The sequence below is a fragment of the Papio anubis genome, chromosome 1 (assembly GCF_008728515.1).
Source record: "Papio anubis isolate 15944 chromosome 1, Panubis1.0, whole genome shotgun sequence".
NCBI lineage: Eukaryota > Metazoa > Chordata > Mammalia > Primates > Cercopithecidae > Papio > Papio anubis.
This window is the reverse complement of record NC_044976.1, coordinates 96,443,670-96,470,883: the sequence shown is the minus strand read 5'-3', so window position 1 is coordinate 96,470,883 and position 27,214 is coordinate 96,443,670. Positions and strand designations below refer to the sequence as shown.

General features: G+C 34.8%; 1 protein-coding gene and 1 pseudogene across 5 annotated transcripts in view; one reads left to right on the top strand and one right to left on the bottom strand.

Moving 5' to 3' along the window:
• DPYD (dihydropyrimidine dehydrogenase) overlaps positions 1-27,214 on the top strand; it is an 869,249-nt gene that overhangs the window by 152,750 nt on the left and 689,285 nt on the right. The gene's annotated exons all lie outside the window — the stretch shown is intronic.
• On the bottom strand, positions 8,433-9,505 carry LOC103887075 (annotated as a pseudogene).

Here is a 27,214-nt window from a genome sequence, read left to right as displayed (position 1 = left end):
CAGACTGCCTAACACAAAGGAAGGAAAATGCTTCAATACTCTGCCTCTGCCTGGAGAACTTACACTTTTGTTCATGAGGAAACTGAGTATCAGTTTCTCTATCTTTTTCTAGATTGTCTGGGCAAAACAGAGGACTTTTTCCTGAGTCTCCACTACTTCTTCTTCTACATGCAGGCAGATATTGAAAAGCGTAGAAAAACTAGAGAGATGGGAAAATAATCCAATCATAAAACCTTTTTAGGAGGATCACCTCAAAAAATAAAGACTTGCAGGTTGTGTGATGCAGATGCAGTAGTAGCAGTGCCTGCAACTACTGCCCACTATCTTCTAACATCCTGGAGCATACCGAAAAATATTAACCTTTGTGATAACTTCAGAGATGTGGACACATCTTGGCATAATTTTAGGACTTCAGCACAGTTCATGAAAGCATGACTTCTTTGAAAAAGGAGCAAAATACAGACTGAGATAAAACAAAGGAAAAAGATAAGACAGAAATAAGAATCTAAAAACATTAAACTCCACTTTGCAGGCATTCATGAATAGAATTATAGCTAAAGAAAAATACAATCAGTGGTAAAACGAAAAAGAATAAATTTGATCAACTCTTGACAATGCAGATGAAAATCATAAAGCTTAAAATTATGTGAGACACTCTGTTGTGCTATCAAATGCTACATCTTATTTATTCTAATGGTTATTCATTCTAATGGTTATTTTTGTAACTATTAACCATCCCCACCTTTCCCCACCTGCTTTCCTTCCCAACCTTATCAAACATCACATGTAGCCTATAAATACATACACCTAATATGCACCCACCATAAATACAAATGAAAAAATTAACAGAATATGAAACAAATCATAGAAAAATATTTTAAAAATTCTGAATGTTAAGTAAGATACTATAATGTGAAAAAAAACTCAGTAATATTCAGGATAAATGATGACCCAATGTGGGATTTCTTGAATTCAGTCAAAAACTGTTTGCATTCTAGCTATGGTATCATTCAATGTTCTGGAAACACAGCAATAAACAAAGCAAACATTACACCTGCTCTCACAAAGATGACATCCTGAGGAGGGAGACAGATTATAAACATTAGGACACAAGAATATATATAATATGTTGGGAGATGATAACATGTTGAGTAAAAACAGAGCAGAGCAAAGAATCGAGAGTAGGGCGACAGAAATACGTATACCCCACAGAGAAAGTTAAATAAGTATAACCAATAATCAGTGATGTCATAGGAGAGTTTTTTCTTTACCTGCATGTATAACTCCAAATGATTTATTTTCCGAGTTTACTATTATCTAGTCAAGTTATTATACTACAACAATTAAGAAAAGTCTTGCCAATAAATATGTAGGCTAAAGGGACAAATAGGTTACCAAGAGCAGGGGGAGGAAATTTAGGTGGCTTCACCTGTTCACTTCCATATATCAGAAGATAATATAGAAATTTTGTCTGCGGAATTTTAAAAGAAATTATGTTGTGGGCTGACAGTTTTATGTAGAGGCAAGGTAGTTAATGTATGCTGGTGTATAAATATATTCTTAGACATTCAGGGGTTCAGAAAATATACCATTTATCTAACCTATTAGGAAAAAAAAACCTGAAAAATATTTTACACTTGAATGGAAAACAATTTAGAAATCAAGAGTATGGTTTAAAATTCTTTTGTACAAGTGAATATAAAAGACAAATATTTTTAAAATAGTAGATAATAATATGAGTATGGCAATATAATGATGATAATCTGCATGTAAACCCCAGACTATCAAAATGAAGACTGAGTAACTGTGGATTAGGGAAATGAAAGACAGTAAATATGTGCTAAATACCTTGCATCAAAGTTAACATCTACAATTCTAATCTTATCTGACCATGAGAAAAAGATGCTAATTTATTCCTCTAATTAAAAGACAAAAAGAACACCTAGAAAATTTAAAAGCAAGGTATGTGCCTTGTAAGACATTGGGGAGACAGATAAAGAAAAATGTTACACACCAATTGACATAGCACTTATAATGTGAAAACTACTGGAAAGAATGCTTGCTAGAAAACCGGTGATAGTGAGAGATATAGCAGTAGGCAAGTCAGCAAAAATTATGGTTATCAAATACAAAATAAAAAAACAAAAGTTTATCAAATAAAAAATAAAAAAATGAAAAACCGATAATTTAGTCAAGTATTGACTTTTTGAAAACTGTTTTTTTGAATTGGGTTTTTGATTTAGTTTTTTGAAAGTGCAAATCAATTATCCAATTATTCACATAGGACAAGCCAAATGAATAAAAATAAATGATATGAAATACAAATTCAAAGCATTAGGAATGAGGAGCAGATCTATCCAGAGATGGCAAAAAAAAAAAAAAAAAAAAAAAGGTTATAGCCTTTTAGAAATCTAGGCTACTAAAATTTTGAAATATCTGTAAGTCTGTTAGGAAAATATAAGTGAATTCTAAATTATACTTAGATTAGATGAATTCAGTGAATTTGGAAAGCATAACCAAACGTATAACCATGGAGGAAATAGGAAGGAGAAAAAAAAAGAGAAAATGAAAAAAAGTCTAACTACAGAAGAGTTGCTATACTAATATACTGTTTCATAGGTGATCTTTGCCAGTCCTAAAGAGTAACAGTTATCGGTTATAATTAATAATTCCTTTGTTATTTAAATATTTCTACAATATGGGAAAACATGAGATTTATAATTTATTCTGAAAACACTCAATAACAACACTTGAATAAAATAGCACAAAAGGAACATTAAAATTGAGCTTACTTACATTAATAAAAAGTTTAAATCAAATTAGCAAATCATATCCAGCAGTATATTAAAAGAATAATAGTAGTCAGAGATGATATTCAAAATGTTTAGAAGCAGGTCAAGTATAAGTATTCATTAGTTCATGTGCATAGATATATATATATATGTTATAACTTTTTGTATAGTTATATGGTTATATACTTACATATATTAATACATGTATATGTACATGTGTGTATATATATGCCATACTTATATAACTATATATAGTATAACTATAAATATGTATTTCATTGCTGACTATGTGCCAGGAGCTGTTCTAAGCCCCCTGAATATATTAACCCACTTAATCTTCTCAAAAACCAAACTAGTAAGTGTTATTATTGGCCACATTTTAATAATCTAAAAGTAAAATACATACAGGTTAAGGAAGTGCAAAAAAATCACAATTATAAAATTTAATTTTAATTAAATATTTGAAAAATAAAGCTAATGAGTGAGTCATTAAGATATTAGTCTTTAAGATAAAACATTTTAGAAAGCTACAAATTTAACAGAGTTCTAAAAATAAAGTTTAATGGAGCAGAACCAAAAACCTATATTATTTTATGTATTATAAAATTATAAAGGGAAACTATAAGGGACATAATCTGACAGATACATAGTGATGATTATAAAGATTGTTTCTTACATAATTGTTGATAATAGCAAAATAGAAAGTGACAATTCATGTGTCCAACGTAGGAGTCTGTTTAATTTTCATAATGCTATAAAATGTAATAATAAGTAGCCATTAAAAATTGTGACATAACATTTATTTTTATCAACATAGAAAAATTTCTTAAATGCAAAACAAGGTTTAAAGAAGTGTAAGTTGAGTTTTTTGTAATATATATGTTTGTGTATGTGCTTATAGGCATCAAAAATTAGAAAAAGTGTACACCCAAATTATCTGTGTGGCAATTAAAAGTGATTTTTGTTATTAACTGATCATCTTTTTCTATGTGTTTTTCTGTCTTAGAATATCCCATAAAATATATTATTTTCAGGATAACAATATTATGTAATTTTTTTCATAATTTTAAACTTTACTTTAAAAATGTAAATAACTCCCAATATTTAATAGGTAAAGAAAATAGTGTATTAGTTTATGTGTTTGTTATATTTTATTTTCCAAGTAATACTGATTAAAAATATTTACACACCTCCTTTTAAGTTCACAGTTTAGCACTCTTATTTGTATGGCTTTAAAAGTTATAGCACAAAATTATTGCATTAAGGATCAGAGGAAAAGATTTCATTCAAAACAAAGCCTGATAATTATATAAATGTTTTTCTCTGTACTTTATTTTAAATACATAAAGTTTTAAATGATACTCATGTTTTTTTTCATCTAGTGGTAAAATACCAGTGCAACTTTTAATCAAAATAAAGTTTACCACAGATGTAAATGAATTTTCCCGATTGAAAATGACTCTTCAGCTGCCGTTAAATAAAATTTCTCAACCTATCTTAGGTGAAAAAGAACTGATGGTTGCCATTATAAGCAAAAATATAAAGTATTATAGCATTGTCTACATAAAATTTTTTTATTATACTTTAAGTTCTAGGGTACATGAGCACAACGTGCAGGTTTGTTACATATGTATACATGTGCCATGTTGGTGTGCTGCACCCATTAACTCGTCATTTACATTAGGTATATCTGCTAATGCTATCCCTCCCCTCCCCTCTCCCCAAAATAGGCCCCGGTGTGTGTTGTTCCCCTTCCTGTGTCCAAGTGATCTCCTTGTTTAATTCCCACCTATGAATGAGAACATGCAGTGTTTGGTTTTCTGTTCTTGCAATAGTTGAGAATGATGGTTTCCAGCTGCATCCATGTCCCTACAAAGGACACGAAGTTATCCTTTTTTATGACTGCATAGTATTCCATGGTGTATATGTGCCACATTTTCTTAATCCAGTCTGTCACCGATGGACATTTGGGTTGATTCCAAGTCTTTGCTATTGTGAATAGTGCTGTAGTAATACATATGTGTGCACAATACACACACATATATAATCATTTGGGAATATACCCAAAGGTTTATAAATCATGCTGCTATAAGGACATATGCACACATATGTATGTGTATGTGTCTTTATAGCAGCATGATTTATAATCCTTTGGGTATATACTCAGTAGTGGGATGACTGGGTCAAATGGTATTTCTAGTTCTAGATCCTTGAGGAATCACCACACTGTCTTACACAATGGTTGAACTAGTTTAGAGTCCCACCAACAATGTAAAAGTGTTCCTATTTCTCCACTTCCTCTCCAGCACCTGTAGTTTCCTGATTTTTTAATGAACGCCATTCTAACTGGTGTGAGATGGTATCTCATTGTGGTTTTGATTTGCATTTCTCTGATGGCCAGTGATGATGAGCATTTTTTCATGTGTCTGTTGGCTGTATGAATGTCTTCTTTTGAGAAGTGTCTGTTTATATCCTTTGCCCACTTTTTGATGGGATTGTTTGTGTTTTTCTTGTAAATTTGTTTGAATTCTTTGTAGGTTCTGGATATTAGCCCTTTGTCAGATGAGTAGATTGCAAAAATTTTCTCCCATTCTGTAGGTTGCCTATTCACTCTGATGGTAGTTTCTTTTGCTGTGCAGAAGCTCTTTAGTTTAATTAGATCCCGTTTGTCTATTTTAGCTTTTGTTGCCATTGCTTTTGCTGTTTTAATCATGAAGTCCTTGCCCATGCCTAGTCCTGAATGGTATTACCCAGGTTTTTTTCTAGGGTTTTTATGGTTTTAGGCCTAACATTTAAGTCTCTAATCCATCTTGAATTAATTTTTGTATAAGATGTAAGGAAGCGATCCAGTTTCAGCTTTCTACATATGGCTAGACAGTTTTCCTAGCACCGTTTATTAAATAGGGAATCCTTTCCCCATTTCTTGTTTTTGTCAGGTTTGTCAAAGATCAGATGGCTGTAGATGTGTGGTATTATTTCTGAGGGCTCTGTTCTGTTCCATTGGTCTGTATCTCTGTTTTGGTACCAGTACCATACTGTTTTGGTTACTGTAGCCTTGTAGTATAGTTTGAAGTCAGGTAGCGTAATGCTTCCAGCTTTGTTCTTTTGACTTAGGATTGACTTGACTATGTGGGCTCTTTTTTGGTTCCATATGAACTTTAAGGTAGTTTTTCCCAATTCGGTGAGGACAGTCATTGGTAGCTTAATGGGGATGGCATTGAATCTATAAATTACCTTGGGCAGTATGGCCATTTTCACAATATTGATTCTTCCTATCCATGAGCATCGTTCTTCCATTTGTTTGCATCCTCTTTTATTTCACTGAGCAGTGGTTTATAGTTCTCCTTGTGATTTTTGCACATTGATTTTGTATCCTGAGACTTTGCTGAAGTTACTTATCAGCTTAAGGAGATTTCGGGCTGAGATCATGGGGTTTTCTAATACAATCATGTCATCTGCAAACAAGGACAGTTTGACTTCCTCTTTTCCTAATTGAATACCCTTTATTTCTTTCTCCTGCCTGATTGCCCTGGCAAGCACTTCCAACACTCTGTTGAATAGGAGTGGTGAGAGAGGTCATCCCTGTCTTATGCCAGTTTTCAAAGGGAATGCTTCCAGTTTTTGCCCATTCAGTATGATATTGGCTGTGGGTTTGTCATAAATACCTCTTATTATTTTGAGATACGTTCCATCAGTACTGAATTTATTGAGAGTTTTTAGCATGAAGGGCTGTTGAATTTTGTCATAGGCCTTTTCTGCATCTATTGAGATAATCATGTGTTTTTTGTCTTTGATTCTGTTTATATGCTGGATTACGTTTATTGATCTGCGTATGTTGAACCAGCCTTGCATCCCAGGGATGAAACCTACTTGATCATGTTGGATAAGCTTTTTGATGTGCTGCTGGATTTGGTTTGCCAGTATTTTATTGAGGATTTTTGCATCGATGTTCATCAGGGATATTAGTCTAAAATTCTCTTTTTTGTTGTGTCTCTGTCAGGCTTTGGTATCAGGATGATGTTGGCCTCATAAAGTGAGTTAGGGAGGATTCCCTCTTTCTATTGATTGGAATAGTTTCAGAAGGAATGGTACCAGCTCCTCCTTGTACCTCTGGTAGAATTCGGCTGTGAATCCGTTTGGTCCTGGACTTTTTTTGGTTGGTAGGCTATTAATTATTGTCTGAATTTCATAGCCTGTTATTGGTCTATTCAGGAATTCAACTTCTTCCTGGTTTAGTCTTGGGAGAGTGTATGTGTCCAGGAATTTATCCATTTATTTTATGTTTTTCTAGTTTATTTGCATAGAGGTGTTTATAGTATTCTCTGATGGTAGTTTGTATTTCTGTGGGGTCGGTGGTGATATCCCTTTTATCCTTTTTTATTGTGTCTATTTGATTCTTCTCTCTTTTCTTCTTTATTAGTCTGACTAGCAGTCTATCAATTTTGTTGGTCTTTTCAAAAAACCAGCTCCTGGATTCAATGATTTTTTTGAAGGTTTTTTTTGTGTCTCTATCTCCTTCAGTTCTGCTCTGATCTTAGTTATTTCTTGCCTTCTGCTAGCTTTTGAATGTGTTTGCTCTTGCTCTCCAGTTCTTTTAATTGTCATGTTAGGTTGTCAATTTTAGATCTTTCCTGCTTTCTCTTGTGGGCATTTAGTGCTATAAATTTCCCTCACATACTGCTTTAAATGCGTCCCAGAGATTCTGGTATGTTGTATCTTTGTTCTCATTGGTTTCAAAGAACATGTTTATTTCTGCCTTCATTTCGTTATGTACCCAGTAGTCATTCAGGAGCAGGTTGTTCAGTTTCCATGTAGTAGAGCGGTTTTGAATGAGTTTCTTAATCCTGAGTTCTAGTTTGATTGCACTGTAGTCTGAGAGACAGTTTGTTATAATTTCTGTTCTTGTACATTTGCTGAGGAGTGCTTTACTTTCAACTATGTGGTCAATTTTGGAGTAAGTGTGATGTGGTGCTGAGAAGAATGTTTATTCTACAACATAAACTTTTAAAGAACCAGAGATGCTTTATAGAACTTATTTGGTTTTGAAAAGGCGCAGGGGTGTGTATTTTTTTTTAACATTCTAGAAATTTTGCCTCCACCACTCTTTCTGTTGCAGAGATGTTATCTCTGACTACTGGGATAGACAAGAACATTTTTTTCAAACTAAAGAAAGCCAGAAGCCAAAATTTAACCGTGCATTAACAATGCAGTTTTTATGATGCAGCCTTGTGTTTCCTATATATTCAATTTTCTAACATGCATTTGAATACATAAAGCTGCATTCTAATGATTTAAGTTTGACTTTATAGTATGGGAAAATTTGAGAATGGACATGATCTGGGGAAGAGAAAAGAGAGAACTTTGACCACAGTGAAAGTAGATACATTCGTACCCATCTATATAATAAGAATATAATCTCTTTAGGTTTCTAGTAATATACTTCTCAAAATTCCCCTTCAGTTATGGAAAAATCTCCTCCTCTGTGGCATTAATTAGGTGGAGGGGAATCAATTTGTTTTAGCACACCAGGAAACAGCTTAACATTGCTCCATTTGCCTGTTAGCTTAAGGACAGTCATAGTGCTCATAATCCGTTCAAAACTCCAACAGGTAAATGAAAAAAATATATTCATGTGTTACTTCATTCTAAAAGCAGCATAGCTGTTCTGTCCTCATTCTCTGCCTTTTCACTTCAGAATCCACTATTGGCTTGGTCTGTAAATCCTCAGTATCTTCGTGATCTTCTCTGGCAGCCTCAGCAGCATCTGTTTTGCTAGGCTTGCTCTCCTCTTGGTTCATGATTTCTGGGGTCACATGGTCCAAATCTGCTTCTAGAAGAGCAGTTTGTACTTCCACTGGCATCTGATTTACCTGTTCACCATGTAGCTCCTCTACATGTACCTTCTTCAGTCTTCTTCAGTTCAGTTCAGACCTTCTGCAGTCTGAATTCGACCCACTTCTAAATAACTCACTTGGACCTGCTCTGAAAGCTCACTCATGTGTGAATGATGTACCTAGCTGTCCTGAAGCAGATCTGGATGGACTTGTTCCACAGTCACTTGTGCTGAATCCATCTGGACCTGAAGCAATGGTAGCACATGCACCTTCCCAACTTGTTCCATAATAGTCACTGATGTTACAGGTTCAGTTTGCACACCTGTTTCTTCTGAAAGAACTTCTTCTGTTACTAGATGCTCTGAAATATTTGAGTATCACTAAGATGTCTCCTTAATTCATTTCGTTGCATAAATCACAAGTCACATAAAGTACAATGGTTGGGTGTATGTCTAGTGTGTATTATCAAGTGATCTTTGAACTGGTCCTAGCTGTTAAATACACTGTCACAGACCTGACATTCATAGAACTTCTTCCTTTTTTTTGCCCCTACTCCAGTTTGGCATGCAATGAGGTGACCTTTGAGGATGGTATTTCTAGCAAATCATTATTGATGATTTAGACAGTCAAAAGGTTTTTCACTTGTGTGTTTTCAAAAATGTTCTTTAAAATTTTCAAAATGGTCAAACTGTTTCCCACAGTACTGATATACATGAATTTTTTTCCTAGTTCTTTCCCAGTTACTAACTTCTTCAAGGTGGTACAATTTAGGTGCTGTTTCCATGTGCTCTCCCGAAGATACTTTTTATTGCTTATTTCGCACTTGAAACTCTCAGTAGAATGTGATTTCATGTGTTCCTTAAAATGGCAAAGCAATTTAAATGTGGCTGTTGAGCATGGCCTTTACATGCTGTGGACATGCCCAGGCACCTGACCTGGGAGGAGAAGGAGTAAGGTGTAGATACCCGGAGCCACGCTTGCCTGTGGCTTTTTGGGTAGAAGCTGTCAGTGTACCTCTACAGTTGGTCTGATTTGCACTTTTGGCGGCTGAATCAAATGCCCATTTTAGTTAATAACATTGCCGCAGCCTTTAACAAAACTCTCAATATCATAAAGGAAGAGATAAGAGCCATTTCAAACAGTGAGAGAGAGACAAAAAATGAAGTCTGGGGTGTTTAACCAGCCTCGTTAGAGTGGTTAAAACTCCATGATGGGAAACAGAGCCTTTTACTCACAGGAAAGAGAGAGAGGTGGCAGTGTTTTGGAAAAGAGGCAGATCCTGCAGTTGTGCTTTCACACTCACCTTCCAGGATCCTGGATGAGCCCTCAGTTGAAACAAGAAAAGTTCTCTTATCCCCCCTTACAGGGTGTGCAGTGGTGATGTGGCTCACTTTTTTGTTGTCCCAAAGCTCAAACCCCTAGGGGAAGCATGCATTTGGGCAGGTAGTGGGGAATGTGGACTCCACGGCAGCATCTAGGGTTGAGTGTTTACAGCTCCCGAAGCCCCAGTGAACGTGTTAGTGTGCTCTTTCAGCTTATGTGTCCACAGGGGGCTTGTGTTAATCAGCCCACTTAGACTTTCTGCCTTATCAGGACAGAGGGCTTTCTTTCTGTATCCTGGGTTCTTGCCTTAGTGTACTGAAAAAATCAGATCATACGTGGGTTTGGAAGATGGGTGCAAAGTTTTTAATTGAGTGGTGGAAGTAGCTGTCAGCAGATGGATGGGGAGCCGGAAGGGGGATGGAGTAGGAAGGTGGTCTTCCCCTGGAGTCAGGCAGTTCAGTGGGCTCAGTGGCTAGGCTCTTCTCTGACCACCCTCGGCCAAATTCCATGTCATCTGCATCGTTCTGCCATCAGTGGCAAACATAGCATCTGTTGGTGTGCTTTTCTGCTGGTGTGTTCCTCTTAATGTCCAGCTGCCTGTGTCTGGGTGCCTGCTAGTGTCTCAGAGTTTTTATAGGCACAGGATGGGGGGCCTGGTGGGCCAGAGTAGTCTTGGAAAATGGAACATTTGGGAGCGAAAACAGAAGTGCTGTTCTCACTTAGGTCTGTGGGCACAGGCCCGAGGGTGGACCCTCACCAGGGACAATGCCATTCTGTAACCAGCACTTCCCTGCCCTTTTCCTGTATCATTAGTAAATATGAATTAAACTTATTTACTAGTATCCTAATATGTCTTGTGGAAATAAGCTCAGAGGAAATATATATTCATGATTAAGAGTGTTGGAATTAAGCTTCTCAGATTGAAATTTTACTTGAACCACTTTCTGACTCAGTTGTCTCATTTGTGCAATCAGTTGATAAGTGGCATTAGCCTCCCAGGATTGATGTAAGAATACATAAGTTACCCTATTGAAAATTAGCAGGGTGTAGGCATTGTAAGAACTCAATGTTTATTTCAGAGCCATTGTTAGAGATAGAATAGAACTTCTCACATTTCTTCCTTAGGGCTCTAAAAAAGTTCAAAACAAATTTTAAATTTCTTAGCTAGTTAATTACTTAGACTCCTGATTTTCTAGTCTCCAAGTGAATCTCCTACAGAGGCCATCAAAAATCATAGAGGCCATGGAAAATCATCTGCACAGAGCTCTGTCAGAGACCATCCATCATCTTCAGAAATCTGACCTCTCAACTTTTCAACTTTATCTCTTTTAGAAGAAATATTTCTATTCTTTGTAAGTTTACTTTTAAGCTCTGCCTTCAATCAAACTATTTTACCTCCTTCAGCACCTTGTTCCCTCACATATATATTTGTATGTTGTTGTTGTTGTTGTTATTCTAGAGTCTCCATTCTCTACTTACCAGTTTTCCTCCATTCATAAGCATGTGTGGGATTCTTCTATACTGAATATGCTTTGGCTCAACTTTGCTGTTCTCCCTAGTTATCATTCTACTTATCTTCTTTCTTTCACAAGTCAGCCTATTTTGAACAAATTTGCACGTGAAAACAATGCATCTGTTTCCTCATCAAATGCTTCCTTCTAACCCATGAAATTACACTTCTGCCTTCAATGTAATCTATTGAAATTATACTTTTATAGATGATCATGGAGTTCTCCAAATTCAAGTAGCTTCTCTACAGTTCTCTGTGGAGACAAGATAGGATGAGAGGTGGAATACTGCTGTTCTTAACTGAGCAGTCTGGATAGCTAACTTTTCCTTTAATAAAAGAAAGAAAGAAGTACAATTTCTGAGTTCTTTAAGGTCAAACGTGGATTTGACTTGTCCCCCGCTGCATCCTTATGACCTTGTGCAGTGCCTAAGACTATGGAGGACACTCAAGAAGTAGTTACTGAATACAGAGCATGCTGAGTGGCAAAATTGAGAAAATCTTGTCTTATTTTCTCCATTTCCCTTGTATTCCCTGATGAGAATGAGGAAGCAAGAGAGTAGTTTAAAGAGAGAAAAACATTTAAATCAATATCATTGGAAAAAGTGAGAGGACTTTGATAAATAAAGATTTTTATTTTTGTATAATACAATAAAGAATACAAGAAAGAATACTAAAAATAATTACCTTTCACTTATTTTTCTACTTACTAGATTTTATAGTCTTTTCGTTTTATTAAGAAATGGAAATAAGTTGAGCACAAGAAAAGACCTTATAGCAGATAATATTTTATAATATAAAATGTTTTGTAAGATAAAACAAAAGGTGCTTAAAATTATTAGACTATGTAATCAAGCACACAAGTTATTCATTTTAAAACAGCAATGGCTTTTTTCCTTATTCATTAAATATGGATGTTTTTGTAATTATTTAGAAAATCTGTGGAGCTAATGTACTGTCTACGTATTGACAGATGAAGTCAGAAACATTCCTAATCCCCAAATATGGGTTATATGATTAGTTTTAAAAAAGATTAATGCATTCATCTAACTGTTTTGAATCAAACAGATGTAAGAGAATATGATGCCATATACAATTATTCAGAATCATACCATGATTTAATTTTCTTTCTTTAGAATGTGTGCTTTTAAATAAGATATACTGCTTTACAGTGACAATATACTTTTTTGTTAATTGCATCTCCTTCATTTATTTGAAATAAATGTGTATGCATGTCTTTTTGTGCACACATATGCATGTCTCTATAGGATATATTACTAGAGATCAATTCCTGGTTAAAAAGGCAGACGTATTTTTTACTAGAAATGTGAAATAGCTCTTTAAAGTTGATGCAGCCACTAACAGTATATTAAAATACTTATTTCTCATTTACTTTCCAACACTAATATTTTTCTTTTTTATTTTTAATTGAGACGGAGTCTCGTTCTATCACTTTGACTGGCGTGCAGCTCACTGCAACCTCTACCCCTGGGTTCAAGTGATTCTCGTGCCTCAGCCTCCTGAGTAGCTGGGAGTACAGGTGCGTGCTACCACGCCGGGGGAATTTTTTTGTGTATTTTTAGTAGAGGCGGAGTTTCACCAGCTGGCCTCGAACTCCTGACCTCAGGTGATCTGCCCGCCTCAGCCCCCCAAAGTGCTGGGAATACAGGTATGAGCCACTGTGCCCAGCCTATTTTTCTTCTTAATGTTAGCAAATTTCATGTGAGAAAACGTACATTTTGATTTAATTTCCTTAAATACTAGATTACACATTTTTTCATATGTTGGATGAACATTTGAATTTTTTCACAATGATCAGTTTATAATACTTATGATATTGTCTATTTTAGCTGCATACAAACATCCTGTGTATGTGTGTGCACATGCATATCATTTTGAGATTATAATAAGATATATTAAGGAGCTAGTGAATGTTAAAAAATAAAATATTTGGAAGAGACTTGTGCAGCAAATAAATTGTTACAATGAAATGTTTTATTTGCAAGAGGATTATGAAGTTTCCCAGTTTAATGAAATTAAAGTAATTGTTGTATTATCTAGTCAGCCTATATGGAATCTATATCAGAAAGCACTTATGCAAACTTAGTATGTTTTCTAGTTACTCAAAACAGTTTGTTCTCCTGTACAGTGTTAATCACTACAATTATTAATATCTTTATATTCCAAACAGTTTTTCTCATTTACGTGCAGAGCATTCACTATTCAAATGTTTTTTCCCTTTTCTTATTTGGAAAATCTTGGCACTCATAGAAGAAAAAAAATATGGAAAAGTTTTTTAAAAGGCTTTGAGTTTTGTTATTGAATTAATTTATTGAAAAACATTGGACATTTCTTTGTTTACATAACCTAAGTCAAAACATCTTATTTATTTCTAACAGCTAAAATCAGTATGTGCTGTCATATATCATATCCCTATAAAGTGGCCAAATTTGTGTTTTAATTAAATAACAGACTTTTATGAATTAATTGTTGAGAAGGTAAAGTCCTACTGATAATAATCTTTACAGCAAACAACTAGGACTTGTGAGCTTCGAACTTAGGTAAGTCGCAGTTTAGTTGTGGATGCACAGCATGAACGTATTAATAAGCACTGGCCCTTTGCATTTGCAGTTCCTTCTGCCAAAATGTCCTTCCTCTCAGATCTTTCATTGAATGACTTTTTAATATCATTCAGGCTTAGTGTAAATAGTGGCATCCTATGCAAAAACCTCACTACCTAATCTAAACGATCTCTGCTTCTATAAATCAATCACCAAGTTTTTTGTTCATTTCACAGCACAATCAGAGGCGAAATCATCTCGATTATTCATTTGTTCACTAATTTGTTCCCATGTCCTCACACCTTGTATTCCCACCCTAAATGGTAGTTCCGAAGTGGAAGGATAACTTCTTTTACGTGCTTCCTATAATTTTCTGTTTTATTTCTTTGGATAGTGATTTTTAAAATAATTTATGGAGATAATGTTTGCAAATGTTTAAGCTGTTGTACAGGTAGAATAAACAGCTAATATGTTCAAGGTTGATAATACATGTATTTATATTTTAACAGAAATATTTCTAAATCAACTTCACATTTGACTTTGAAATATTTTCCACGAAATATTTTGAGGACTAGATTTGAAATCTTGTCCTACTCTTTGAAAATGTTTAGAGCAAAACAAAACTGTTTTTCTAATCTAAAAAATGAAGTGTTTTAACCACCACAAATATTCTTATAAATATTTAAAATGAAATCATTATATAATGACAAATGTTTTCCAGCATGATATGTTAAATGGTTTTTTATAACTCAAATACGTGATAGAGATTATTCTCTGTTTGAAAAATGTTAAAAATAGTATCTTTTCAAGGTAAAGGAGCCTGTTACCACCTTGTTGACTATTGCTTTTCCATTGCCTTAGAAAAATTTGTATAATTGTATCCAGCTCTTGTATTCTTTGGGAATGAAAATCATTATGCCAAATAATACTTTATTCCTTCCAAAATGTCCTATTCCTTTCTGCAGAAAACTGCTACTTAATGGAAATCTAGGCAAAACCAGCAATTTCTAAATAGTTTGTAAGAATCTGGGATATTCTGTCAATATCCCAGACAGTTATAGGAATATCCCCAAGAGTTATAGGAAGGCCTCTTATAAGCTATATCTTAGCAAATGCTTTTCTTTTTGTAATCTCATATGAAAAACCAAATGAAATTTTCACTCTTAAAATTTAATACTCTTAAGTTTTTTGTGTGTTTTTTTCTTTACTTTGTGGAGATTTTGTGATTATATCATGGTTAACATTATAATTTTATTTCCCACTTCTTTTATTGCCAAAATATGACAAATATTTATTGTATCTTAAAATTGTATTTTGTGAAATTTGTTTTGCTATATTTAAGAGCTCTCTCATTTAGCCTTTTTATTTAACCTGGTAGACTAATGTGGGTTTTTTCTTATTTGAAAAAGATGCATTTTGAAATAATATTTTTGGGTTTAGAAGCCCTACATGCATGAAATCAGTTTTTAGCCACAGCAAAGAATGTGGAGCAGTTATCTGTCTTGCAGCAGGAATTTAGCTTTTATAAATGAATTATTCCAGGTTTCACATCACAATAACTGTTCAACTATCTAAATTACAAAGAAAATGACTAAGTTTGGAATGTGAAAGAATACTTAAAGTCCTTACATTATCATTACAGATGTTAATGTATCTTCTAAAATGACAATAAAAGAGATAAGTGAATTTCTTTTTCTGTCAATCAGTGATTTATGTCAAATTCTTGCCTATATAATGATGTTGGACAATGCTTGCAAAAAAGTGTATTTAGAATCAATTAACATTGAGATAAATTCTGGCAAGGGCACATTCAGGACACGAGTTCGTGTTTCCTGGGTCCCAGGATTATGGCCTCATTATAAGGAAAATTTTTTTATTTTTATTTTTGTTTAATACACACAAAAATATACATACAGACATACAGCAACTTTCAGAAATCTGTATATTATATGACTCCAAGTATTTGAAAAAATCAGAATTTATTTGAATATGAGAGGCTGCTTGCTCAAGATATTTCATAAATAGGAAGAGGTACATGTACATATTTATGAGAATACTACTCAGATTCCCAAAAGTTTTGAGGACCTGATTGTTGTCTCTCTGGGTTATGTCCTTCTTAACTTGAGCATTGTAAACTTATTCATGGAAACATTTAAGTAAAAATCAGATACTCTTCTATTGCAGTAGTGGATTTTGTATTAACTTTGACAAATCTCATCGTTTCCTTGGTGTGTTGGCAGGAAAAACACAGTCTTAAGTTGAAAGAGCCTAAAATGATTATCTAGTTCTGGCCCTACTTAAAGGGAGGATTGCTGAAATTAATTCTAGATATTTTAAAAATTTGAATGTTTGTTAGTCTGCAGTTGATATTTGCAGGGGATCATTGCATGTATCAACTGCTGCAAAAAAAAAAAAAAAAAAAAAAAAAAAAAAAGGCCAGCCCCAAACTCAGTGGCTTCAAATAATAAACATGTATTATTACTTGAGTATACTTATGCATTTTGTCAGGGCTGAATTGTGTAGGTAGTTCTGCTTATCTTGACTGAACTCTTTCACACATTTGGGATTTGCTGCCTGTAGAGTAGTCTGTGGTAGATTTGGCTTCATCAAGTGGTCTCTTCTCCCTGTTGTCTCTCATCCTCCATCCGACAAATTAGGAGTCTCTCACATAGGAATGGCAGGGTTCCAGAGAGGAAACCGAACATGCAGAGTTTCTTGAGGCTGAGGTTTAGAATGAGCATACCATTATTTCTGCCACATTCTCTTGGTCAAAGAAATTCATGTCAATTTAAATTCACAGAGTAGGGAAAAAGCCTATCCTTTGATAAGAAGAGTTGCAAAGTCCCATTGCAAAGGTTATGGATACGGGGAAGGGTAAAGAAATGGACTCATTTTGTCTCAAGTCTATCAAAGACTACCGCCCCTGGTCTCAGTTATACATGTCTCTCCTAAAGGAAAAATATGCTCAGTCCAAACCCAGAAATTGAATCTAGTTCTAACATCATGTTAGTTCCAGGGTCTCCTATACTACATGAAGTTCTGATGTGGCTTCTCAGATGTAACTCCAAAAAGGGGAAAAACAGGAGCTACCTAGCAATCACCGATCAGTAGTAATTCTGAAATCATGCTAGAAAAATGTTACCAAGTCCCTCATCTCCACAACAGGAAATGTTTCTTAAGTCCTGCCTTTGCTCCCTGGGAGTAACTTCCCTGTTTATTTTTTCACATGGCACCCTTTTGCTCTACCCTCCCTGATGACCTTCGTAGTCTATCACTCTCCTGAGCTACTTCTGAAGAAATGGTCTATTTGGCACCTGATTAGTTTTCTTAGACTTACTCTTTCCTATAGAAAGTTGTAGACAATTTAGTTGATGGCTATTTTACCTATGAAACTTACTGTAAAACTTTGTGAGTTTTCTCTAAGTCTGGTTATACTCTACTCTCTGCTGCAAAAGCCATACTACAATTGTTTTCAAGAATACTACTTTTTTTTTATTATTATACTTTAAGTTCTAGGGTACATGTGCATAACGTGCAGGTTTGTTACATATGTATACTTGTGCCATGTTGCTGTGCTGCACCCATCAACTCGTCAGTACCCATCAACTCCTCATTTACATCATGTATAACTCCCAATGCAATCCCTCCCCCCTCCCCCCTCCCCCCTCCCCATGATAGGCGCCGGTGTGTGATGTTCCCCTTCCCGAGTCCAAGTGATCTCATTGTTCAGTTCCCACCTATGAGTGAGAACATGCGGTGTTTGGTTTTCTGTTCTTGTGATAGTTTGCTAAGAATGATGGTTTCCAGCTGCATCCATGTCCCTACAAAGGACACAAACTCATCCTTTTTGATGGCTGCATAGTATTCCATGGTGTATATGTGCCACATTTTCTTAATCCAGTCTGTACACACTTAACCTACTGCAATTTAGGGATTTGACATTTGTGGGACCTCTCTTCAAGATTTCTAGGAGCACTCTTTCCCTTTCCTTTCCCCTATTGGGCACCACTTAATTCTTTCAGAGGTGTTAACAAAGGGTTTTACGGTCACAGCCTTACTTTGATCATAGTCTTTAAGCCTCATTTTACATGGATGATCTTTTGCCAAATGGGAAGACTATAAGGAAAAACAATTTATTTTCCAACTCAGCAATCCTTGGCCTCTCTATATTCCCTTTAAAATCTGCTTGCAAATGGATGAGTGCTTTTTTGACTCTCTCCTTATCAATATACCTTATCACATGTAATCAAATCAACTGACATTCTAAATATAATACCTAAAAAATTATCTTACCATACTTCATAAATCCTTTAGGTATATTATCTTACTTAAATTTACCACAGGCAACAGTTTTTTGTTTTGTTTTTGTTTGTTTGTTTTTTTGTCTTTTTGAGACGGAGTTTCTCTCTTGTTGCCTAGACTGGAGTACAGTGGCGCAATCTCGGCTCACTGTAACCTCTGCCTCCTGGGTTCAAGTGATTCTCCTGCCTCAGTCTCCCGAGTAGCTGGAATTACAAGCATGCATCACCACGCATGGCTAATGTTTTGTGTTTTTTAGTAGAGATGGGGTTCCTTCATGTTGGTCAGGCTGGTCTTGAACTCCTGACCTCAGGTGATCTGCCCGCCCTGGACTCCCAAAGTGCTGGGATTATAGGCGTGAGCCACCGAGCCTGGCTGCAACAGTTTTACATTTGCTGCTGCATAACACAGGTCACCATTCTTCCAGCACACATAATCAGTTCACTACTCAACCTTTGATAATAGTTCACTTATCATCTTTGTGGCTTTTGCATCAATTATCAGCCTCTGCTTACTACCTGATCCTAGAGCCAGTGCCACATATTTTATGTTTCTGTTACGTATTATTGTACTTGTAGGCACAGTCTTTCATCAACTAGCTACTGTTGTGGATCAAACAACTCCCAACCCAGTGGCCTAGAACAACGTGCATGTATTACTGTTCACAAGTCTAAGGGTGAGGTGAACAGTCCTGCAGGTCTACACTGGGCTCAACTGATCTCAGCCAGTTTTCTAATGAGTTGCCAGTACCTCCTCAGGAGTAAGGCTGTCAAACTATTCTGTTCATTTTCTAAACCCACCTGGGAAGTGTGAGCTGTTGAGTAAAAACAGGAATTCCTGGTGTAGATTCACTGTGTTGATTCTCCTAGCTGCTGTCCTACTCAGCTGGTTCTGTGTCCTGTGAGCTTATACCCAAATAGCTCCAGTGATCTGCCTCAGAGTAATGGCTGATGGGCACAGTGCTCTAGTAGCCTCTCTATAGCCTTAGACCAAAGAAATGTATTAACAGCAAATTTCTGAAAACACTTTGTTGATAAATGGATTAGATATCCAAGCAATGAAATGGAAAAGCATTTCCTTCCCCAAAACTCTATAAACAGTTCCCACAATGAGTTTATGACAATGCTTGAAACTAAAAGTAAAACTCAAGAGTGACGGTGTTATATAGAACGTGAAAATCTGTGACTGGAAAAGGTCAAGGCATTTAGATTTTTAAGCTGTAGAAAGAATTGGTCCTCTTAATGTTTAGGAAAGGGGCAATACCATTATGAAATAAATATTTAAAGAAGATTGGTCTGGTAGTAATAGGTAGATTCGAATGGAAGAAATACATACAAATATGTCAAACATATGAGAAGATTAGTTCACATAGAACTTAAAGTATACTTAAACTATAACATCTCATTGATTTATTCCTTAATTCATTCAACAAATATTCATTGAATGTGTAAATTGTTGGGCACTGTTCGTAGGATGGGAGATATAAATTAAAATTAATATTGCTTTCAAATAATTTTCAGTCTACAAGGAGAAGTACATAATAAATCTCTAAAACAAATACGGTACATAAAATATGGTGAAGCTATTTATAATTCAGCATTGCAAATCATTATAAAGTATCACAAAAGTTTATTCTTACGAAAAAAATGTTTTCCCTAGAGTTTAAAAATTCTTTAAAGTGTAAGTTAATTATGAATAGAACTAGTTTACTTATTTTCACATAAAATGTGGAAACTGAAAATTGCCAGTTAACTTTGTGTAAAGTGATCAAGTTAAAAGTTTATTTTTTTGCTTAGAACTGAATGACAACTGCTAAAACGTATTCATTATTATTAACTTGAACATGTAGTACAGATGTAATGTCACCTTTGTACTAAATCAAAATAGATAGTTATAATCTAAATACGGATCTCCTTTTAAGTGTTTTGGAATTATACAAGAATTTCTGAGTAGGGAATGGGAAAATATTAAAAAGCTCTATGTTGGGAAGAATGAGTCATTTTACCTTATACTACATTTTAATTTCCTAGTGCTAGAATTTTATGGATCTAACTATGCATTTAAAATTGTTTCCTTCTTTATTCTCTAATTTTCTCTTTTCTCTTCATGTAATCTTCCCTCCTTTTTTCACTTTTTGTTTTATATTCACCCCTTCATCAGTTTTGATTCTTTCCTATCCAGTTTGCTTTGACCCTTGTTTCCTTTTTCTCAACCTTGTCTTTCCTCCTCTGTCTCATGCCATCTTCTTACCACAAAAGATTCTGTCAGCAGTGTTGTTATTATTTTCTGAATACAGTGATGATATCCTACTTTATGTTCATTCTGAATTAATAAAATGTGTAGTAGCTATTCGTGCAAACAATTGTGACCTGACTGGAAGAAAACGAAAATCCTTGAGGATGTTTTCACACACAATAAATGCATGCTAACTAAGCTAGTATGAAGATTTACTTTCAGAGAAAAAGAAGATTCATAACAAATGTTTGGATGAATATTGAGAATTTTGATGCTTTTTTGGATTTTAAAATATTCTTTTCAAATATCCTAACATAAATCAAAAATAAATTAATAAATCACCATAATTTAAAAGATACATTACCTTTTTATATGATGCATTTTGCTGCTATGCAAGAACTATTTTAATCAATAGGCAAGATTATTCAGGTGAGTTCGACAAATCTGAGTTCCTACTGTGTATGACAAACTAGACTAGAGAACAAGACTATGTTGTTGGATATAATAGTTAAAGTTCTTTTGTTTTCCTTTCTTGATGGAGGAGTTCAGAGAAGGGGTATGTCAGTTTTGATGGACACAATGAAGGTAGATTGGGTATGCTTTTGCCAGAAGAAGAAAGTTAAAGGGAATAAGAGAAACAGAACAAAAGAGGAAGAGAAGGTAACAGTAATTTAAGAAGTTTGTATTGTGCAAATAAAAAAAAGTGGTTGCATGTATAGGCACTGAGTGGAAGATAAATTAGACTTTATCTACAATAATTTGTTAATCTAACATTTATTAAGCCCCTCCTATTAACTGGGCACTGTGCTAGAAATAGAATGATACAAAATGAATACCATATGGGCACTGCTCTGAAATGATTTTATAATCTAGTAGGGGGAGATAGATGTGTACATAAATTAGTTTAATCAAATATATAAACAGAGAAAGGTAATGCACAATGGAGGCATTGGTCTTTTCTTTCTCAGTTAAGAATGTTAGGAAATGCCTTTCATGCTGAGTGTTAATGAGGATAGCAAAATATTTATTGGGCATTTACTACTTTATAAACACTTTGCTAGACTCTGTAGAGACTTAATCTCCTTTGTTCCTCATAATAACTCTAAGAAATAGGAGTTTTTTATGCCACTTAATACAGATTAAGAAAGTGAGGCTCACAGCAGTTGCGACTTGACGCATATTTAGTATGTAGAATAATCAGGATTTGAATCTAAGTCCATTTTACTTTTAAGATATTGCTATTTCTACTACCCTATTTCGGGAGTGTGAGCTTGATTTGACAGTTCTTTGAAAATGTTATGGCTGCTATGCTTAAAACTAATTGGAGGTGTACATCTTTTTGGGAAAAAAAAAAAGACAATTATATTCTAGTCAAGAAATACTGAAGTTCTCTGGTAAGCAGATTGGAAAGAAAGGATGAAGATAGGAATACATGTGGAGAGAGAATCTAAGACTAAGAGGAGAGGATTTAGAGAATGACTGATCAAGTTTTAACAAAATCTAAGCAGTTTTAAAATATAAAGGCTGACTTAATGAAGTTACAGAGAAAAGCAGGGGGAAATAATGGGTCTCTTTCCATTCCTTCTATCAGCTACTTGTTCATGACTTTCTCATTCCTTGGCAGAACTATGACAATAACCTGCTACTCATTCCTTATACTGACACCAGAATTGAGTTTCTACAGCGTCTTCTGAATAATAACCTTAATGGCTTTCCTTTTTCTGTACAATAATATCTAAAATTCTTATCCTCAGATATAAAGGTGTTAATCTTGTCACTCTGTGGTACATTTTATATGAGTTCTCCAGTAACATATTACAATTCCCTAAATTTTTCTCTGACTATGTCCTCTCTGGAATGTACCTCATCTTTTATTTTTCATTTCAATCACAGAATTTTCTTTAACTTTTATTTTAGGTTCAGGAGTCCATGTGCAAGTTTGTTGTTTAGGTAAATTGTGTGAAACTGGCCTTTAGTTTACAGATTATTTTGTCACCCAAGTAATAAGCATAGTACCCAATAGGTAGTTTTTTGATCCTCACCCTCCTCCCACTGTCCACCCTCAAGTAGGCCCTAGTGTCCTTGTTTTCCTTCCTTGTGCCCATATGTACTCAATGTTTAACTCACACTTATAAGTGAGAGCATGTAGTATTTGGTTTTCTTTTCCTGTGTTAGTTTGCCTAGGATAATGGCCTTCGGCTCCATCCATATTTCTGCAAAGGACACGATTTCATTCTTTTTCATGGCTGCATAGTATTCAATGGTGTATATATAATGATTTTTTAAAAATCTAGTCTACTGTTGATGGTTAGGTTGAAGACACGTCTTTGCTATTGTGAATACTGCTGCAGTGAACATACGCATGCATGTGCCTTTATGGTGAATGATTTATATACCCAGTAATAAGATTGCCTGATTGAATGATAGTTCAGTTTTCAGTTCTTTAAGGAATTGCCACACTGCTTTCCACAATGATTGGAACAATTTGCACTCCCATCACCACTGTGTAAGAGTTCCCTTTTCTCAGCAACCTTGCCAGCATCTGTTACTTTTTGGCTTTTTAGTAATAGCTGTAATGTCAGAATTTTCTATCTTTAGAATATTTGCTTGGCTTTTTTAAGTACCCTCCATTTCTCTTTAATTTCTGCTCATTTTGTTTCATATATTCTTATTTTGTCATTAAGGGATAGTAGTACCTCCTTTATTTTCTTTCCTTATGAGAATTTTAAACAGTAATTTTAGACATTTTCAGATTGCTCCTTTTTCACTTTGTAATAAATTTGTTTCTTATAATTGTCAGTCTTTTTTATGATGTTAGTTTTTCCTTGTATCATTTTAGAAATTTTGTGAATTTGTGCATTTAGGATGATTGTTGTGTTTATTTGTGTTTATCTTGACGAACTTTCTCCTTCCTATCTAACAAGTCTGTGATTGCCTCAACATGGACATCAAGGCACCTGATGTAGAATCATGTCTTAAACTGGTGGCTCTGGGAGTGGTCCCATATTGATATTGTGTTAATGTTTTATCTGTGGAAACCGCACGAGGGGTGGCTGGACCTACATCTTAGATTCAAGCTGCATTTGTGTTGGGTTCCTCCTTTCTCTTTGGCATACAGTTTTATAGTATCCTAATTAGTATGACTTCCAGTGTTGTTCTAATAGCTTGCATGGGAAGATCAGTCCTATCCACTTGGCCCATGATTTTAAGCAAGGAGTATAACTACAGTCCCTTACCCAAGGCAGGGGATGTTTTTTCTCAATTACACTAGCTGAGTTGATTCTAGGCTACCTCTGCTTGCTTCAGAACCTGGAGCACTTCAGACCTGTAGCTTCAGTTATGCTTGCTACCCTGTGTCTTTGTTTCTTCTCTGATCCCTGAAGTATCTCAGTTGTTCTTTAGGTGCCCTCTGTACTTTGACATTACAGTCATCCACTAAGGTTCTGTGACCCCCAGTGATACTGAAATCAGTTGATGTTCAAGTCCCTGATATAAAATGGTTTAATAGTTGCGTGTAACTTACACACATCCTCCCACGTCCTCCTGTATACTTTAAATCATTTCTAGATTACTCATATACCTAAAAAATGTAAATACAAATATAGATAGCTGCTATACTATATCTTAAAATTCATGTTATTTTTATTGTTGTATTGCTGTTTTTTATTTTTTGAAGTTTATTTTTAAATGTTTGCTTTATAGTTTGTTGGATCTGCAGATGTGAAACCCACTGATACGGGAGGATCAACTGTATATATGTGGGGTGTGTTTGTGTATGTATGACAGAGAGAGAGATTCAAATATGGCTGTATATTTGGAATGAAGATGGGCTTCCAATACAAATTTTACAATAAAATTCTTAGAGGACTAGTAAAACTGAGTTCCAATGCAGACTAGAATTTCATTCCAGCTACCCTCTCTCACATATCTGTTATCCTAACTCTTCTGAGAAACAGAGATTTTCCCTGAGTGCTTTATGTACTTCTATATTCTATGACTCTGCCCATTCTGCTGCTTCCACCAAAATGCCTCCTTCCTTTCTCTGTCGAAGACATTGTTCTTGTTCTTTAAGATTCATCTCAAAAGCCACTTTCCATGGGACATTTCTCTTGTTTCTTCCCATTCCTATTTTCGTGTTTGTAGAGTCTTTTGCACATGCTTTTAGTTTATCACATCCCATATATCCATAATTGGATATTTAAATATTTGCTGTCCTATAATATGGTTATTATGTAAGTTATGAATCACATTCTGTTCATCTTTGAAACTTTGGTGCATAGTATAGTGTTTGCACCATTGTAAGTATCTAGGAAACGTTCAATAAATAAATACGTAATTGTCAAGTGAATTAAATCAGAATCATGTCTTTAATAGTATATCAATTTAGGAAAATAAAAAAATATACAAAAGATTGTAGAAGGTGGCAGTAGAATGTAATATTTATTTGTCTTACAAATATTCATCTAAAACAAAGCACAGTTTAAAACATACCAGTATTGAGTGGTTTCTACACAATAATAAACAAAAATATACTTGTCTTCTAAGAGAAGTATTTCAATGTTAGTTTGGATAAGTGCTGTTTTCCACCGTTATGAGTAACTTCATGGCTAGCAGGAAAAAGAAATATTAAAGATAGTTGTGAGGTTAGAAGCAGCTGTATGGATAAATGTGTTGGATTACCTAAGAGTAGGTGAGCATAATGTTAAAAGCTAAATGGGCAGTAAAGACTCAAAAGCCAAGATTTTAGCAATTTTAAGAAGCATTAACCAGAAACAGGAAGGGAAGTAGCAAGAGGAATAAGAAATCTGACCTAATGATTAGTCAACAAATGCCTTGGGCTTTTAGAACTTTAAGATATTTAGTGAAATATTTCTGAACACCAATGCAGCAAAGATTTGTTTTGGTAGGATGCAGTCATACTGGTGTACAGACTGGGAAGCAAGTAAGCAAAACACAGGCCAAAAAATTTAGTCCCACAAAAGTACACTGCAGTTAAGGTGTTGGTGGAATGGGCATGAACACAGCAAACCATGTATAAGTGAGTAAATAACTGTGTCTTGAATAGCTGCTTGCCCCAACACTTTGTGTACTTTACTGGGTTCTCATGATTCTAAGGTAAATATTATCTCATTTCCCAAATGGAGGATGTTAGAAAGATTAAGTGGCTTAGCCAAGCCCTGCAGCCTCCAAGTAGCAGTGACAGGATATAAACTCTTATTTTCTGGCTCCAGACCAGATCTTTTGGTTATTCTGTGATACTTTCTAGAAAGAAGCTTGATGTTTCCTATGCAGGAGACTAAAAAGACATGATAGGTATAGAAATAAATGAGAAATTGCTGACTATAGTGAAGGTCAGTGCCTGATTCTCAAAAATGAACTTATATAACTCTCTTAAGGACTTACTCCAAAATTTTGCTAGTCGGGTTGCCAAGAAATACAGGGTGGAGAAACTGGAAACATTCTGTATCCTAATCACTTAATGTAGCCAAATATTTTGGACCAGATTAGGGTTGTCAAATATTTTACCATTTTTACTGCTGTGGATTGGATTTCATTCAAGTTATTCACATTCTTTTTAAAATAAGGGTTTCACTGCTAATGAAATTTTAGGAGAGGCCTCAACTACGTTCTTACTGAAAGATTAATGTCTCTCATGTAAAGAAACATTCAGAGTTTAAAATTTTGGTGATTATCAATTTCCCCCTAAAATGAAACTATGTATTTTTGTTTGTTTGTTTAAAGTTTTTGCTCTCATAATCTGATAGCACTTGTGACACATGTGAAGAGGACATGGAGTCATGGCCCTTGTGTGTTGGAAGGCACTTTAAAGACCAGCTAATCATACACCCATTGCTCGTAGCTAAAACAACTGAGATTTCACTTAGCAAAGGTTAGGTAGTTTGTTCAGGGTTATGTAATTTGTTGATTAACAGAATGGCAGCCAGACAGCACTATTTGTCCAGTGTTTTTTTCAATGTAGAAGGACAATTATGGGTTAGATTCTCTAATTTGTCTTCCCTTAAGAGTTTATTTTTAGGTATGTTTGATTGCCCCATGACTGAAGTATTTTGTGATGGGAGATGTCTATAAATGAGATAATCAAAAAGGGGCTGGAGCTCCATTTCTCAGGCAATGCATATTATGGGAATTCAGTAGTGCAGACAAAAGAAATGGTTAGTGCCAAGCTTCTTTATTGGGTATTCATTTGGTAACACTATGTGGAAAATGATGATCATTTTTTTCCTAAAGAGATTGTATGATTTACATCCCCTTGGATCCAAAGTGAAACTTCTTAAATATGAGTACTTGCCCTGGAAGCTGATGTATGTAAGATGTGTGTTTTTCTAGTTACTTGCATTGTAAATACTTTATATTCTGTATTTAATACTGAATTATAGCTCTTGACATTATTTTTAAGTGTATGAAAAGGGGAAAGTCTTAACAAGGCAAAAATATTCCTATGTATAGTAATGGGAGGTAAATTACCTTCTAAAAATTTCAGTTTTTTTCAAGATAGGAACTCATACCCTCAAAAACGAAGCAATGGCATAGTTATCTTTGTTAGTGTTATTATTTATTTATTCAAAAAGCGTTTGATGAACACCTGGTGTAGCTGCTGCTGAAAATGAAAGACTAACCTGGCATTTTCCTTGCCCTCATCAG